This window comes from Pseudopodoces humilis, chromosome 2, assembly GCF_049639895.1.
Source record: "Pseudopodoces humilis isolate 2021_Gansu_Grassland_sample_001 chromosome 2, ASM4963989v1, whole genome shotgun sequence".
Classification (NCBI taxonomy): Eukaryota; Metazoa; Chordata; class Aves; order Passeriformes; family Paridae; genus Pseudopodoces; species Pseudopodoces humilis.
The window spans coordinates 92,455,313-92,472,853 of NC_142201.1; the positions used below are offsets into that span (position 1 = coordinate 92,455,313).

A 17,541-nucleotide genomic window follows, 5' to 3' on the forward strand; every position below is an offset into this window, starting at 1 on the left:
TGTCACACGGCAGGTCTGTGTCCAGTCCTGTGACAGAGCTGAAAGCTGCCAGCAGCCACATGTCCTCCTTCCTCTTCTTGCAAATCGTCCCAGTGCATTGCCATTGACCTCCTCATATAATGGAGAGGAGGAATTGCAGACCCACAGGAGTGTGGTGTGGTGCTGAGCAGGCTTTCATTGAGCATTTTGAATCAAGCAAATGGGCAGTTTTATGTTGGCAAAACATTAAATCAGGATTCTCCATTCAAATTGCACCACTCAGGATTTTTTTTTAAATGGTTTAGATGGATTAAATGATTAACAAGACAACCCAGAATTGAGCCATTGATGGTTAGGATCGAAGTCTAAGAAAGACTCCCAGGCAAGGAACCAGTTGTACAAATCACATCTTGTGCGGTTTTTTTCATTCAAGTCAAACATATATTTGGATTTTATAAAGATTATAGTTAATTGGATTAATTTCTCATTGAGGGCCAAAACTAGCTTACGTTGGAACCTACTCCATATTTTCCTTCCAACATTCTTGAGGTTTGAAAGTGTTTGGTTTAGTTCTATAGTTCTGTGAGTACACAAACCCCATGTGACTTTGGAAGGGGTGGCTTTGGGTTCCAGTTTGGGTCTGGCCCTTAGCTTTGTTGTAAGTGAATGGAACTGGGCTCGGTTCTAGTGTTGTTACTGAGATTCAGACTTCCTCAAAACATGAGGAATTTTGGCCTGTTATCCTGGTTCAGATGCATATATGACGTATCTAGAAAGTTAGAGGAAAGTTAAGGATCTAGGTGCCTCCCAACTTAGAAGGTTTTGGATCTGGATCAATTACAAATCTGAACATTTTTCAAACTTTAGTGTTTCTGACTCAGTACTCAGATTCCAACCTGAATGTCTTACATTTGAAGGGTTCAAGTCTGTTTTTTTATCCAAAGTTGGTACATTTTAAATATCTCTTCAGATTTGTATGTGTAAGATTGATAGGACAAAGGAATTAATATCAGTTTGGGATCAAATATTCCAGGCTGCCAAGAACTTCTCACATCTGATATCCTCATTTTGGTGTAGACCTGGTTTTTAATTTTTAAATTCAGAGACTATTCTTATTATTTGAACTGAATATAATGATATGAAAACTTGTGATTTTCATCAGCTGGCTTTGATACAAGTCCCCTTGACAAAGTATTTATATTTTTCCCGTAATATTTGCCATCATAAAACCCTGAGATACGCCAGGCTGAGATGGGAAGACTCTTCACATATTTACAGTACCATCTACTCATGGAACTACAGTTGAGTGTGTTTTACAGATGGAAAAACTGAGGCAGTGACTGCTCAATTGGTACTTACATAGCCAGATCAAGTTACCACAGTTAGAGGCAAAGTCTACAAATGCCCCTTCTGCTTTCCTGACCTTACATACCCTTCAATAAGGTGATTATGGTCATAAAGTCCAGAGAAGAAAATATGTAATATATATTTGGAGTAACTTGGAGAGCTGCCTCTACATGTGCTAGGTGTGTACGTAGCTAAATATTACAGAAGGAGTTGAACTAAGTAGTCTATTAGAGCTTTTTACTCTTCATATTTTACTGTAAGGTAAGAGAGGCTGTGTTTTGATGAAAAAACTAATGAAAATTAACCTTTTGAAATAAATTACTTAATCCTTCTGTATTTACTGTACATCTGGGTAAAACCAGAATGTTTATAAGCAAAATACAAAAATGTGTACCATCTACCAGTGAACAAAACTAATCGAATTCACCAGTCACCAGGTTAATATTATAAGGAATGTGTGAATCATGAATTTCCAGCCAGCCTGAGGGTACAAATCCATGAATCTAGGGAGTTTACCTGTCTGTTTTAGTCAGCAGGCTATCCCTTTTCCATCACTACAATTTAGGCATATATTGCCTAATAATAAATCTGATAATAAAAATGTATTTTGGGAAGCAGGATGTTGTAATAGAGCTTTAGATCAAAAGTGAGATTCATTTTACTTAATTTAGCCAACTACAAGCTAGCTGCTTAGCCTAATCTAGTTGTGTAGGCTCCCTCTTTAGTGAGGAGACAGAGAAAGCTGGGATGAATTGCTTTTGGGAGGCGCCTGTCTCTCCACTGACAATAGAGGGAGCCTACACAACTGGCTTAGACAGGACACTTAACTTTTAGGTGGGTATGAGTAACTCCAGGAAAAGTCTGTTTTGCTTGAGGAGGACATTAGAGTTCTCATCTGTTTTTCTACTGATTTACAGCATTACATTAACCCTGGGAATATCACAAAACTTTTTTTTTCTTTTTTTTTTTTTTTTTTTAGCTAGTATCTCCATCTAAAAAAAATACCCTATAAAGTTCATGGAGAACCCTTGCCAAGGATGAAATACAGGTGCAAAATGCTTTTCCCCTGGTCTTCCTACTTTGACGTGTCTGTAGTTGTCATTAAAATAAACAGAATTTTTGTGAAATAAACCACGTAAGTTTACGTGTGATAAGAAGCAGGGCTGAGTGAAAATTATTTTAGAAGCAGCATACATCTTCTTCAGATGTGACAGAATATTGTAAAAATAAAAATATAGTAACTGGTTGCATGTATTGTTTCTCCTATCTTTGCTTCTCCTTCGCACCTTCTACCATGAGTCCATCCCCTCTCCCCCCCCCCCCCGCAAAAATATATAAGGAGTGGGGAGAACATTCTTCAGATTAGACCTGTATTTTAAATAACCTTGGCCTGTTTGCAACTGGGAAAATGTTTTTTTACTTGAGAGATTTATTTCTGTCCTTGTAACACCATGTACTATATGCATTGCACCTGTTCAGACATAAGCACAGCACATTATTATAGCTGTAGGGGTAGAAGCTTCCCAATATATATTTTTTGAAAGGAGGGAATGCTGGGGAGAATAGCCCTCTCTTTTCAATTGTTTACCGAGCGGTCTCTTAGGAAGACTTCTTCCTCATCAAGATCAATTTTCCCTGCTCCCCTATTGTCTGGGGAAACCTATCTTCAGGAGCGTCTTTCTTGAAAGATCTCATGACTTTAAAATCATCAGTGGGCTTTGTGTAGTCTGCCTGTCAAAAGAGATATGTTTACACCTTCCCTGCATGTGTTAGAGCTATAAGGTTACGGAGCAGAATGGCTGATACGTTTCGGCGCTTCATGCTAATATGCACCAAAAAATGTATTTATGATAATCGTATGGACTGTCTGAAACAATGCATTCCAACATCCTGTAACATAAATAAATAAGAAAGGTGGAGCCAGCCGGCACCGAAGTGTTTATTTGCCCGCAATCGTGCTCAGCCCCGTATACCTTTGCTAGGCTGCCTCAGCCTGGCAGTATTGAACCTGTTGCTGCATTAGCCGAGTTGTATTTTGCTAGCTCGGGGAAGGAGGGTTGTCTGCTGTCTGGTAGGAGGGCTTTGTCTGTGTGCGCCTTTCTCTCTCTCCCTCTCTCGCTCTCCCTGGCTCTCGCACTCTCGCTCGCTCTCGCTCGCTCTCTCTCGCTCGCTCTCCCTTTCCCGTCTCTGTGGTTTGTAAGGTAGGTTGCAGTGTGTGTATATACACAACATCAAGAGCAGGAAAATGGACTCATTAGGGAGGCAGGCAGTCATTACCACTCACACTGTACTTCCAGGGAGACAGCGACTATGAGGAGACAAACTGAGGACTGGGGAACAAGGTAGGCCAGTTAACTTTTATAAAACATAAAAGAATAAATCCTCTACTCTCCTTAAACCACCAGCAGTTCTTTATTTCCCCCCCCCCCGCCGCCCCCCCTCGATTTTTAATTTAGAGATGTAAGTTTGCCAGACCTATTTGCTAGCTTAAAATTCGGAACATCTATAGAAGGCCTTACCCTCCACAAATGTATCCCCCCCCACCCCCGACTTATTTAAGGGTGTGCCCCCTTATGATTCACTTTAATTACTTTTTTTTTTTAATCATGAAGGAAACAAATACGTTTGTTTTCCAACACTAGTTCCAAGTAAATCAATATCTTTCACTCTTTTAAAACAGCTCTCTCCGTATGTTTGTGGGTCTCTCTGCTTTTTCTTTTCTGTTTATGCAGTTCCATCTGTCCGTCCATATATCATGTTCTCCTTATTTACTGCTAAATGGGGGTTTATTAGTATTTGCCAATGACTTTTAACTGTAATGCCGGTGAGCAGGGTTAACGGTGACTCTCGTTCTTTGTTTTCTATATATGTGCACACTGTAAGTTTAAAGTCCAGGCTTGGCATACAGTAAATAAAAGCAAAAAAAAGAGAAAGCAGGTTCCACTCTTCCTGACAGGATTTTTATTCAGAGATTTTGGTGTTTATCTGTTTCGGTGTGGGGGCAGAGGGGGTTAATTTTGGTTATTGTACATGTACTTTTTCCTCCTCGGTATTTTTAACATCTATTTTTCATTATTAGTGTTTTTGCAGTTTCCTTTGCTAGGAAGAAAGGAGACGTATATTCTAACTTTTATGTTGCTGATCTAATGTAACATTATGGAGGCATCACTGGGTTAATAAGAATTCAAACTTTCTAAGAGGGAGTTTGTATCCTTGGCTGCCCCCCACCCTCCCACTTTATGCATGGTTATGCTTGTGTTTCCGTGTGTACTGACGGGGAAGGGAGGGGGGAAGGGAATAGATATTTTTTACAGTGGTGGCAAATTATGAAATCTATCGAGCCATTTTGTCCAGAAATAGTAACTATTTATTTACCATTTTTCATTCCACAAATATGCTGCTTATTTTTATTTTCAAACATTGAAGCTCTTCTCTGAATTGATTTTTTTTTTAACTTCTTTTTTTTTTTTTTTTTTTTTTTCTGGGGAGGGATTTGTGATGCATTTCATAGCCCATTTAGCATTGTCGAGTTTTTGGAGCCCAGATTTATTATGGGTTCTAAAGACTGCTTAAACTGATCCATTTGAAATGGTCTTTTTATCTGAGCTGTTGTCATTTCTGTTGGAGAGTAAAACTGCTACTCTGCTGGTAACAAAAAAAAAAAAAGAAAAAAGAAAAGGGATAGTGGAAGTGAGTTACATAAAATGTTCTGGAGAATCCTAAGTAATTATATAAAATGGACGCTGATCAGTGGAGATCTCTGAACAGTAACAATCACCTTTTTTAATAGAAAATTATTTATTTAATAGCAAGAGGCGGACTTCTTAAAAACATGCATTAGGCCTTCCTTTTAGCACAAAGAAGTCCATAATGCAATATTCCTAACCCACCTGAGACTGCCTAGGAGATTCTCCAAAACCTTCAAATCCTTTGAAATGTTTCTTAAAAATCCATTATTTTGCAGCCAGAAAGAACTTTTGCTGCCAACAGGTTTTTTTTGCTGTTGTTTGGTGATTTTTTTTTTTAGCTGTCCTTTAACTTACGAGTCCCCATTTCTACAGAAGTGCCTCCTCACTGAACAAACTAAGTTAATTGAAATCCAAAGCAGCAGATCTATTCACTGGCACTATAACTACAGAAACCACTTGCTCCATTTTATTAGCAGCTTTTCCAGAACATCAGTGAAACTTTTCAAGGTTTTATATATCAGTGTGCCAAAATTTAGTAGCTCGTCTCTTAGCTGGGGAGTGACATTTATTGATTACTAATTTTTTTTTCCCTCTCTATTTTTATTCAAACTTCTAAATTAATATTTTGTTGATAGACTTTAAATGTGTTTGTTGCTCTAAATGACCTGTTAACTGTAGCATGGTATTTCCTCTTCTCCTAAAGTTTGAATCTCAGGCTTTGAAACTCAGATTGGTTAGAGAGGGGATGCTGAAGTTATGCCAAAAAAATGTAGGGCTCTCAAAGGTGGATTTGCTGATGCCTCTAGGTGGTGGTCAGCCTGGACTGAGGCAGCAGGAGAGCTCACAGCCATCCTCCTTGTGCACAGTGAGGGGTTTTCAGGCACCTGTCATTTTCTCCTGCACCAGTGCAGGTGTATGTTCCTCAACAGCCCAGGTTTTTTGGACCTGTCCTCAGGTCCATTCATGTACTTTTAGCAAAAGCCCAGACTCAACTGAACATTTTTAAAAAACTTTAAAAATTACTCCAAGATACCTCTTGATTTTATGAAAACTCCAAGTAGAAGAATTCAAGCAGAGAAAGAGAGTCAGAGTAAGCGAAACACTTTTCATTACTCGGTAAGATTTCTTTCTAATAGTAAAACCTTCTTCACTAGGAGGATGTAATTTTCCCTGAACCCCAACTATATTCTGTAGAAAAAAAATAAATAATAATAATAATAAAAAAACCTTAGCTCTTTCAATAGCACAAAGTCCATTTGCAATCTGGATGCAGCAGCAAAGGGTAAAGTATGCCTAAGTAAACTTAAATCCAGCGTATGGTGATGTAGCTGGAACTCGGGGAATGCCAGACCTGTTGGCCAGGGGCGCACGGCCGGGTTTGGTGGCGCGGGGTGCCCCGGGTCCCCTGCCCGCAGCCTGGGCAGCTGTGCGGGGCAGGGCTGGCGCTGCTCCTTGGGTCACACTGTGCTTTATTTTAGTGTTGGAGCAGACAGTTATCTAACACACCCACATGAGGAAGTGCTCTGGAGCACTTATTTCATGCCTTGCCATGCCCTGTAGCTAGAGCAATTTTGGGCTGAATGGCGTGTGTATGTGCCGCTCTCACTCCTGGGAGACGAGGAGCAATGCTGTTGGGGTTTCCGCGTGTATGTTTTTGTGCTGGGGTTTTGTTGTTGTTGTTCTTTGGTTTGTTTTTTTAAACAGGACCAAAAATGGGGATATAAGATAGTTAAATCCGAATACCAAACAAATACCAAGTCAAATTATTTTTAATAGTGGAGGATTTTACTTTTCTCTTAAAGGAGGAAAAAATATCTATCTTGTTTATTTTGATAAAGTCAGTTGTAGCAATTTCCTGAGTTGAATATATCATTATTATAAATATTACTCACAGTTTTCCTATTTTCACATTTTCTTCATAGGCTCAGCTTATTCATAAGGGAAAACAGCTGCAGAATATTAAAAAAATTGTAATATTATTTTTATAAAACTTTGATGTAAATGGGGAATAGTGTCCCCTGCTAGAGAATTCTGTGGGATAGCTTACAAATCCCGTACAAGTGAGATTACTTAGATAAATTGTTATTTAAATAGTTTCAAGAAAACCTTGCTCATTTTTGCAGACCATATGAGGTTTTAAGCAGAATAATTTGAATATAAGTTCTGTTTAGAAATTGATGGCACGCTGTGGCCTTGTAGATTTCAGCTGGTTCCACTCCAGTCTGTTTTTATAGGACTTCTTTAAACTGCGATCTGTATGGTAAAGAGCTTCTGCTGAAAGAGATTCATAAAGGTTAATGGGAATTTAAAAACTGAAATTTAACTTCAAGTTACTTAGATTTTTATTTTTAACAAAACTTCTAGAAAATCCAAATCCTTTTATAAAAGTATTTTTTATTTTTTATTTTTCCTTTTTTTTTTTTTTTTTCCCTGAAACAATGCACTGGAAATAGTTACTGTTAAGGAATAACTTGTCCCCTCTGAAGGGTCTGACATTCTCACTGTGATGTAGAGGGAAAATGATGGCAAATCACAGTGAAATGGACTTCACTGTTCTTGTTAGTTTGGTCCAAGAAAATTTTAGAAAACAAACAAACAGTATCAACTGTGAAAAATAGCTTGGCTTTTTAATAATCTATCTATGCCAGTTTTCTCTCGGTGAAAAGTAGTGTTTGACCATACACCAAATTTTGAGGTACTTTTGTAAGATCTGGACCATTTTAACTTGAAGAGATTTTCATAGATGTATTAAACTCTCAGTGAGGAGTAAATAAAGGCAAATGCTTTTGTCTAGGTGGTTTTTCCTTTGATAGCGTTGATCATATTCTTGGTTAGTATTCATTATAAAAGTTAATATTTAGTTCTAACGGCACTGATCCAGTTCTCCTCTAATAGGAGCATTTCAGAATGACTACTGCTTATGTCTGTCATATTTTTTTACACTTTTGTACTTAATCCTCCAGCACCATGGTGTGCTATGGCGGCATTTGGACTGCCCAGCACTGGCGGGATTTCTGTTTGCAGTTGGGTTTTGTAAAATGGTCACCAGAGGCACAGGACCATGTGCCACCTCCTCTTCCATAGCTGCTGGGGCAGCCAGGGCTGCTGGTGCCACGTGGCAGGTTGCTACACATCCCTGAGGTTTACAAGAAGAAAGAAATTTAGCTTTTGCCATATGCAGGGAAGAAAGGAAGACGGTGTCTTGAAGTAGATAGAACACAGGAATGGGAAATTGGTCTACTGGGATAAAGCTGTCCTTAAAGAAAAAAAAACAAACACTGTTCTTCTGACTGCTGGCTGTTGGCTTTGGTGAATTGAGTGTGGAGGGTCCCAGGCTGTTTAAGGGGGCAGATGTTCACCTCCCAGAGAAGGGAGCTGCTGGCTGAGTTGGCACTAGATGGCACTATGGAAGGAAAGGCCATGGACTATTCCAGAACAGTGGCTGAAATCCTTTCATGCCAAGAATGGCCTCATCCCATCAGTGACAACCTGCCCCACCAGCCCCATGGAGGGTGGATTTAGAGCTTGTGCTACGTGCTGTTCTCAGTACTGCTCCTCAAGATACTTCATGGCAGATAGCAACTCTAACACAAACTAGTCCTACCTAATCAAACACAGGCAGCATCTGTAGGACTTCCTTCTTCAGTACCTCGTGTCATAGTTCTCTCCTTGTGCTTTTCTGCAGTGGGTGGACACAGATCACTAGGCAACATTTTATGTCCAGTTTCCACAAGTGTAAATGATGGTACCAAAGGTGAACCAGAACCCGTGGGGTCTTCCAGGATCTTTGAGCTACTATCAAACCAGGGGTTATGAAAGTCTGAATTAAAACCAGTTGTTAACAATAGCAAAGGAGAAAGGAAACCTGAACAGGCAGTGCTTCCAACCCTCTGCAGAGCACCTGTGGGAAATCCTTTGCAGGACAAACATGGTGCCATTCTGTAAGTTAGACCCGTAGATGACCTGTTAATGTTACACTTTCGGAGTGAATTTATCTTCGGGTTATGGTAGAGCTAAAAATGCAAGCAAGTACAGTGTGTCATTTGTTTTGGAGGTAAATACAGCATAGGAATTACTGATTTTCTTTTTTTTTTTTTCTTCTCCACTGAAAAACAGGCTTTCTACTATCTTACTTCTAAGATCATCAATAGCTGTGTGATGAATCCCTTGAGGATACAAAAGTAGGACTAGGAAAGTTGTGTTGTGGACTTCAGAGTTGTCCTTTCAGCTGACTGAAAGTTAATTATTGATTTCTATTTCCTCCCTAGAGATCCATATGCCTTTCTTTCTGACTAGAAAGTTAGTGGCCACACTGCAGGAATGTGAAAGTAATTGTCATGTGGCAGTACAAGATTTCATGGGCAGGATGTCAGGAATGTGTAAGATGGAGGTTGACATGGGGAGAAGGTGAAGAAAGACAACTAGGTAAAAGCTTGTGACCACTGTCATTTTATGTGGGTTGGATGAGGAGCCTGGTATTCTCCATGGCTCTGGCTATTAAACTCCCAGCAGTCTGAGAGCTAAGTGAGTCACAGGCATTAGTGACAGAGGAATGCTGAGAATAAAAACAAAACAACAACAAAAAACCCAACCAAAAAATCTCATTGTTTAGGCACAAACACAAGAAAACCATGTTTAATTGCTGATGTGCTCCCTCTGCTGGTTCTCTAAAACTAACAAATGCTATTCCCAGGAGACCGGGCCACACCCTCTGGGACACTGCCTGACAAAAATTATGCCAAATGAATGGCTTTGAGCTCTCTTGCAATGAGCCGTAGTAACAGCAAAAGAAGCCTTCAGATGAAGGGTGTTAAAGCCTTGGATACCGGGCATGACTGCTGAAAGGTCATGAAATGTTCAATCTGTAATTCAGCCTTTTTCCCCCCAGTCTTACATTTGATAGGTGTTCCTATTCTTATGCTTTCCCAGAGTTTGTATTTTTTGTTTTGCTGTGTCTGCTTCTAGGATTTTTGCCATCTGAAGGGGTTTTATCAAATGTTCTCATTGATGCTTTTAGTTTCAATTTTAGTGTATGTAGTATCTGAAGAAGCCCTAATGTAGCTTAGGCTTTGGCAGCTTCCAATTCTTTCTGTCACTGTCAGTTAAATCTGCTTGTCAGCTTTATACTGTTGTGCCCACTTCATCCTGTCCTTTGGCTTGAATACCGGCTGTTTTTTCAGGATACTCTTGAACATCCTTCCTCGTTGTGATGAATCTGTATTTCTTTTCCAAACATAGACTGAATTGTTTAATATGTTCCCTACACAGCATATTTGCCCAGTAGATAAGTTTTTTAAATCCAGCATTTTGTGCTTTTATGCTATGAAAAAATGTCTCGAGTCCTGGGTAAGATTGAGAGAAAAAAAACTGAAAAAAGCTGTATTAATTTCCACAGAAGATTTGGTATGTGTGAAAGATTTCTGATATAGTAATTATTCAATAGAAGATGGACCTGTGTTTCCCATATTTTCCACCTATGTGGACTGTCATGAAAAAGAGCTTCATCTTGCAGCCGTTGACACACCAGTGGGAATCAGCTGTGCAGAGCTGTTGCAGGACTGGGCTCAACTTTTCTGTGTAGAGTAATGAAAAGTTTCCTTTCTGCAAGTCTCACGTTTCCCATCTAGGTGACTGCTTATTAAATCTTTATCCAGCAGGGACAATAAACCAAACAGCCTGGTGGGTAGCTAATTGTCTGGAGTGACTCAAGCCACGTATAAATCTCATTTGTACTCAGTACATTGACTCTCTCTGACCTCATCGCTCTCTCAAGAATTCATTCCTTTTGAGACATCTAGAATGTAATGCAAAGAAAAGAATCTCTGGTCCTTCTATCTCAGTTTCTCAGAGGCTACTTGTAGACTGATGCTACCTTTAGTTCCCTTTCACAGGCCCTGCAGTTTGAGATCCAATCCTTTTGAAACATAAGTGCAGGGTACTGGCCCTTGTGTGGGCAGTCACAGCACTGAGACCTCACCACCCTCTTCTCACCAGGTCCCTGGATGGGAGGAGTTGTGGCAGGGCTTGGCATCTCTGTGATAGCCTGCCATCCTGCTGTACCTGCTCTGGGGATAAATAGAGAGTACAGCGCCTGGGGCTACCAATCTGGCACCTTTTGCTGGTGCTAAACTAATACAAGTGATTAGGAGTGACATGAGTTCCCGGCGAAGGCCCAGCCTGCCCTGGCAGACCGTTTGAAGTCCCAGCCCTGTTTTGTAATTTCCAGCATTTCATGAAAATACTGCTTTTATTTTCCTCTCCAAGCCATGGCCAAGTTTGGAAAGCTTCAAAACTTGCTCCAATTGGATAGAAAAAGTGTTTTTAAGATGGTGACATATCCTAAATGAGCTGGTTCCGTCTGAGCTATACCAACCTTAAATCATTTATCCAGCAAGTCAGTCAGGCTCATCTTGAAACATTTCACTGCTGTGAGAGGAGCTGCTCCTGAATGAGATTAAAAGCCAGTTCTGCTTTTGCAGTACAGTCAGCCATGCACAACTTTCTGTCGGACAAGAGAAAACTCAGTAATTTTTCCCTAGTGCTGGGCATTTCTGGGTTATCAAATTAAATTGCTTTTTATGCTAGTGTCTAAGTCCCTTTTTACAGGGGACGAGATCCCATTCCAAGCCTTTCTTAATACTTTGGTAGACAAACTTTTTTGTCCCCAGTATGTTTACAGGGATCTGAAATACTTTTGTCAGCACAAAGTCATCGTGCAGTATCAGAAATTTTAATCAGATTGCAGTGCAATCACTACTGTACGCAAGGTACTGGTGAGGATACACTGTGCATTAGGAAAGCAGGATCCACAGTTTGTTTCTAGTTTCCTCTGTTATTTTCAACCAGTCACTTTATTTCCTAGTGTCTCAGTTACCTGTCTTCAGGATAGAGATAGTGACCTTTATTAGTTTCTGAAAGCAGATAGGGGGGTGTTAGTTATAGCTGTACTAGCAAGTTTTATCCTTCCCTCTTGAGTTTGTGCCTTGTTATCACCCTGATTACTCTAATGGCTTTCCTTTAGCCTTCCCTTGAAGTTCTTGAATACTTGTGGTCTTTCTCTGGCATGTCAGACTTGAACTGACACCTGAAGTCTGGGTTTGGCTTTTTATTGGGTTTTTGTTTTGTTTTTGGAAAGGTTTGTACCACATGGACGATAAGAGCTAATGTTTACTTAGGTAGCTTGGATGACAGCAAAACTGTTCTGCCCTGCTCATGCAGGCTGTATTATGTTGGATCTCACGTGAATTTAGCATGTGTTTTGAGCCATGTAATTTCAGAGCATTCAGCCCAAGGTTGCCTTGACCAAACTCCTATTAATAATTGAGCTATCTCAGTTAAAACTGTCTCCATGCTGGAGTGAGAACCCTCTTGTCTAGATCACATCCATATCCAGCCCTGTAATAATTTATTCTGCTAGCAGAATTTATTTAATTTTCATTCCCTATCTTTTACAGGTAAAAAATGGTTGAAAGCAAAAAGGAAGTGAGCTAAAATGAGCTTTTCTGGAGTTTCTTGGTTGAAGTCTCCTTGTGCAGGAAACACGGCTTAATAGACTGTAGGCTGTTTTAAAGAATTATTAGAATCTGGAGTAATGTTACTATGGAACATTGGCTTCAGTGTGGTAGAAGGATACAAATGGAGCATTTAGGAAGGAGGTTTGTGAAGAATGTGAGTAGCTAGAAGAAATAAAAGCTGAGACACAGGCAGGGGGCAGAGCTGTTCAACGAAAACGAGGACAAAAAGTCTGAACTTCATGCAAAAAGAGGGGCTAACTTAGTCCCACTGGCAAGAGAGGGAGAAAATTTTAGCAGCAGAGTTCTGTATGAGTAGGACCAGAGAAGGGTGGGATGGGGCCACAGCCCTTTCCTTTTTCCTTATGAGCAGTGAGCTGGAATAATCATCATACAATAATCATCTTCAGAGGACTGTGCTTTTGGGATAAGTGGTTCCATGTGAAATTTAATGTCTTTGTATCTGTTAAAGTGTTTATGGGTCATATTTTGCCCTATGTTATATTCATATAAAAGTGGACCAATTCCATGAAATTTAGAAGACCCAAACTTGAACCAAGAGCTGAATTTAGCTTTGTATTTCTCCCTACTGGCTGCAGCTGGCATATGTCTGAAGCAGTAAAGATGATGCATGGTACTCCACAAGTGATTTGTGACCAGGAGATGGTTTTCTTTAGGACAATGCTGCTGCATTTGACCTCATTTCTGCTGTGTTAGATACTGTCTCCCTTGTGGCATCATACATAGGTGTATTAATAAGATTCTTCCCAGATCTCTCCTTCAAATCTCAGCGTATGGAGTGGATGAAAAGCCTTGCTTTTACAAGGTGTTGGTGATTATTCTCATAATGCTCAGGCAAAGGCAGCAAAGAATTTAGCATCCAAAATGATGCCTTTTTTTTCTCATCCGCACAGGTTTAATCATGAGACCCTGTGTGATTTCTTTTTGTTGTTGTTGTTGTTTTGCTTTGCTTTGTTCTCATTAACCAAAAAAGTGAGGTGCCAGTTCTAACTAAGTCTTTCCCAGGCTTTTTTAGATAAAGGAGTTACACATGTCCTTCAAAACAAAGAATGGTTATCAGCTGAGTTCAGCAGGAGGAGAGAATGCTCACAAAAGGTTCTAGGACAGTTTAGTCATAGATAGCTGCTGATACAGATAAATAGCACTTTGCATTTCTGAAGAAACTTATTCAAATATCTTACAGTGTTTAATGAAAGTAGCTAATTTAGTTTTGCCTAATTTCAGTAGCTGAATCAACATTATTATTTCCATTTTTTAATCAGAAACAATCGAGGCACAGAGAGAAGAAGGAAGTGAGGCCTTTCTTTCTTCCTTCCTCAGTGTATTGTACATGCAGATGGGAGTTGGAAAAGTAAAGACCATGTTCCATGGACAAAGGAAGCTCAGATGATTCTTGGCTATGTTAAAGACTGTTAGGCTTCTTTTTGGTTGTTTTTGTTGTTTTTTTTTTTTTTACACTACTGTGGTATTGTAACACATATGCGACTTCTTTGCCATTAGAGTCTTATTTTTGCTTCCAAAATGAGATACAAAGAGTCTACAGTAACTGGATATTGAGGCCAAATAAATTTAATATACCAACATGTCAACAGTCTTTAAGAGCAGAATTTTTAAAGAAAAAAACCTTTATGGTCTTTTGTTTGCTTATTTTTTTATAATTACTCTCTTAACTGAATCAAAGTAACTTCTTTTTTTTGTTTGTTTTGTTTTTGTTTTTGTTTTTTTTGTTTTTTTTGTTTTCTCATGGGTGGACTTCTCTTAGCTGGATATATCCTGATAAGCTCCAGTGTTAGCTTTGTCCAAGAAGTAGATGTTCAAAAACTGGACCTCTCTGTCACGTCTTTTTGTACAGTAATAATCAAAGGGCAAAGTTATATCTGGCTGAAATAGACAGTGGTGTTGCTTGATCTATTAAATAGTCATCAAGAGAAGACAGGAGCTCCCTATCACATATAAAGACAAGCGTGCCTTCAAACAGTTACGCTGTTCTGAACTTCTTGTGTGTGTGTCTGCTCTACGTGCAGTGGCTGTTAACGTCTGAGAACTGCAATGTGGAGAGAAGAAAACGGCCCCTAAGGGTTCTTAGGACACAGGCATTTAAAGAGGATTGTTACTTGTCTATTTAAACTTGTCAGTGGGGACAAAGCCTATGGGAGCCTGCAAGTGCTGGATCTGGGCAGAGCGCAGGTGTGTTGTTGCTGAGGTATCTCTCAGAGAATGAACAGTGGGAGGAACTGAGTTGTTTGTATACTCAACCTGAAAACTGTACAAGGAATAGCTGCATTTAACGTTTTGTTACTCGAGAATGAGATTCTCAAGATCTTGAGATCTCAGTTCTTGAAAACTTGCAAACAAGTTTTGGGTTTGTACCGCTCTCTGATATTTTTTTCACTTCCCAAGAGCCAGTTTTAATGTCTGTTGATGCTTAGAAGACCAGATTGGAAGAACAGCAACAGAAAGTTTTATTAGCCAGCACAATTAATACTTTCTCCCTTGAGAGCCAAATTCATCTAGTGTAGCATGTTTACAAAAGAAGAAGCTAGAATGCACAATAAGGTTTTGCCTTTATCAAAGACTTATGGATTTACCATAGCTGGATGTATTTGTGAGACTAGAACAAAGAACAGTCCTCAGGCATGTCTCAGATTTCAGGGGTTGAAGGGCAAATTGGATGAATGTCCCTCCTAAAAACTGGATGAACCAGCTTTTTCATATGCAATTTCCAATTTCGATAATCCCCAAGAAGCTTATAAGAGCCAGGATGGAGTCAGTAAAACCTTGTCTTATTAACCTCCAAAAGGACACAAAGGGGTTTGGACCTTGAGGCTGGTCGGGATGCCAAGTGTACCTCTTAAGTACTCTCATACTGTCTCAGCCTGCTGGAACTTCTGGCAGACACAACACAGTAAGGTTCACAAAGTAGATGAATAGAGTTGATGGAGACCAGGTTTTCTTAGGTAATTCCCACCTCAAAAAGGCAAGTCAAGCTTCAAGTCAAGTACAGGAAAGGCAGTAAATATCTTTCGCCCTCTACATCCCCTAAGTAGAGGTAGGTCTTTCCCCTGTTCCCCCTTCACACATACATGACCTGTTTTTTAGATTGAATGGTCTCTCAGATTTATTCTGCTGATAAGCACTGGTCCTTTGAGAGATGCTCAAGTCAATTTTATTTGAGTCCTCTTAGTCTTTAGGATACTTGTGTCCACTTTACATGCAAAATTCAGACACAGGCATATTCTACAAAGGTTCCCTAGTGCGCAGTTGCCTCTACATGCTGTTGTGGTAATAAAAACCGGCAGCTTTTCTCTGTCATTAAGCACCTCCAGTGTTATGCGTTTACTTTAATGAATCAGTTTCTGGATTTGGTTTTTAACTTATTGGGGTACAACGTTTACCATATTTAATTATGATGTAGGTAGTCTTCAAAATGCCAGAGCAGTGCTTTATAGGACACACCATTTTTCCTTCTGAGTACCATGAACCCTTATGTATCTTTATGAGTTTGGGGGAAAGATGGGTTAAAGAGTCAACAACTCTGCAGACATTAAGTCAGCAAATCTAGAGGATACTTACTTCTTTGAACTCACATCTTTGTGTGGCCCTTCCTTGGTTTTTGATGGGGATCACTGATGTGTTTAGGGGGAAATTCTGCTTGGCTGTCCTTTTTTCCTAAGTTTCAATGTCCCTAAAGTTCACTGAGGTGGGAACACAGCAGAGAGTTTGGAATCTGGAATAATGACAGGCCATGGATTTCTCCAGACTTTCTGGGAAGCCTGAGAAAATGAGCTGAACTTCTTGGTGAATCTGTCTTAACCAGAACTGTTGAGGCTCCTTGCTTTGTCAGAGAGAATCTTGCTTCCTCTCAGAGGAAGTAATTCTGCATGATTTGAGAGAGGCTTTAATGGTCTATACTCTATTTTTTAGGAAATATGCAGGAAAAAGCCTACTTTGGCATAAAACTCTAAAGCTTCAAATCTTTATCGCTCTTTGTTTGTTTCATAAAGCTTTTACCTTCTTATATCCTTATTCTGAATGCCTGTATATTTAACCTCAACAAAAGCAGCACAGTAAGCCGAGCAAATGGAGTGGCGTTCAATTTGCTTCCTTATTTTCTGCCTCAGCAGGTCAGGAACCCGCTCCTTGTGGCAGAAGGGGCCATATGCCATGGTTCCTGCTCTGAGTGTAATCAGATCTGCTGTGTGCGCAGTAAAACCGAGCTGGGCAGAATTTGGGCAAGGTGCATCAAAGCTCACCACTTTGTGTGCAAGACAGCTGTAATAATGCCCATGCTCAGGAGCTCCAGAGCTTCCTGGAATCACTGGGTTTACTGAGAATGCACCATAATTGATTTGGATGTTTGGAGTGCACCCAGTATATCCCAAACTTGCTTGACTGAATTCATGATAGTTTTCTCAGCAGCTGTGCTGGGTTTGTATGGGAGTAGGTTCTTCTGGATAAACAGCTTTAGGAGAAGGTCATGAGTGAGATAAGTACAAATCAAGGATCCTGAGTACAGTCTTAAGATATTGAATTTATTTATTTTTTTTTAATTCACTATTTTTAATGAGCTTAGATATGGCATGTGCAAGAAGAGAAGATATGAAAAATGTAAATACTAGGATGTTTTGTGTCTGCTGTAGACTTTCGTACTGATCTGAGCACTTCACCTCTGCTCTTCTGTTCCTTAGTGAACTAGAGTGATGAGAGAACCTTCTGCGTGCCTTGAAGTTTCATGAACAGCTTGTGAAATGCTCTGAAACCTTTAGGTAAAAAGGCTGGGGATAACATAGTAATTATTGCCACATTTAACTTCTCTTGATCTGAGAGGAGTGAGCAGAAAATGCAAACACATATGTTACCATGAGAAATTAAGATATGTTCATTTAAAAAAAAAACATTCCCAATAAAGAAACCATCTTGGTTTGAATCATTTCCTTCCTTATAGTGTTTTGCCTGATGATGTCATCAGTGAAAGAATATGCAAGTGGAAGAAA

At 39.7% G+C, this 17,541-nt stretch overlaps 1 protein-coding gene across 8 annotated transcripts in view; it reads left to right on the forward strand.

Moving 5' to 3' along the window:
- ZBTB20 (zinc finger and BTB domain containing 20) overlaps positions 1 to 17,541 on the forward strand; it is a 460,332-nt gene that overhangs the window by 12,345 nt on the left and 430,446 nt on the right. For 6 of the 8 annotated variants that reach the window (XR_015771863.1, XM_088051418.1, XM_088051415.1 and 3 more), the window contains exon 1: positions 3,456 to 3,668. The exons of 1 other annotated variant lie outside the window; for it this stretch is intronic. The gene's annotated coding sequence lies outside the window, so the exon portion shown is untranslated. Of the gene's footprint in view, positions 1 to 3,455; positions 3,669 to 17,541 lie in introns of those variants that run through there. One more of the 8 variants, XM_088051417.1, reaches the window with a different exon arrangement.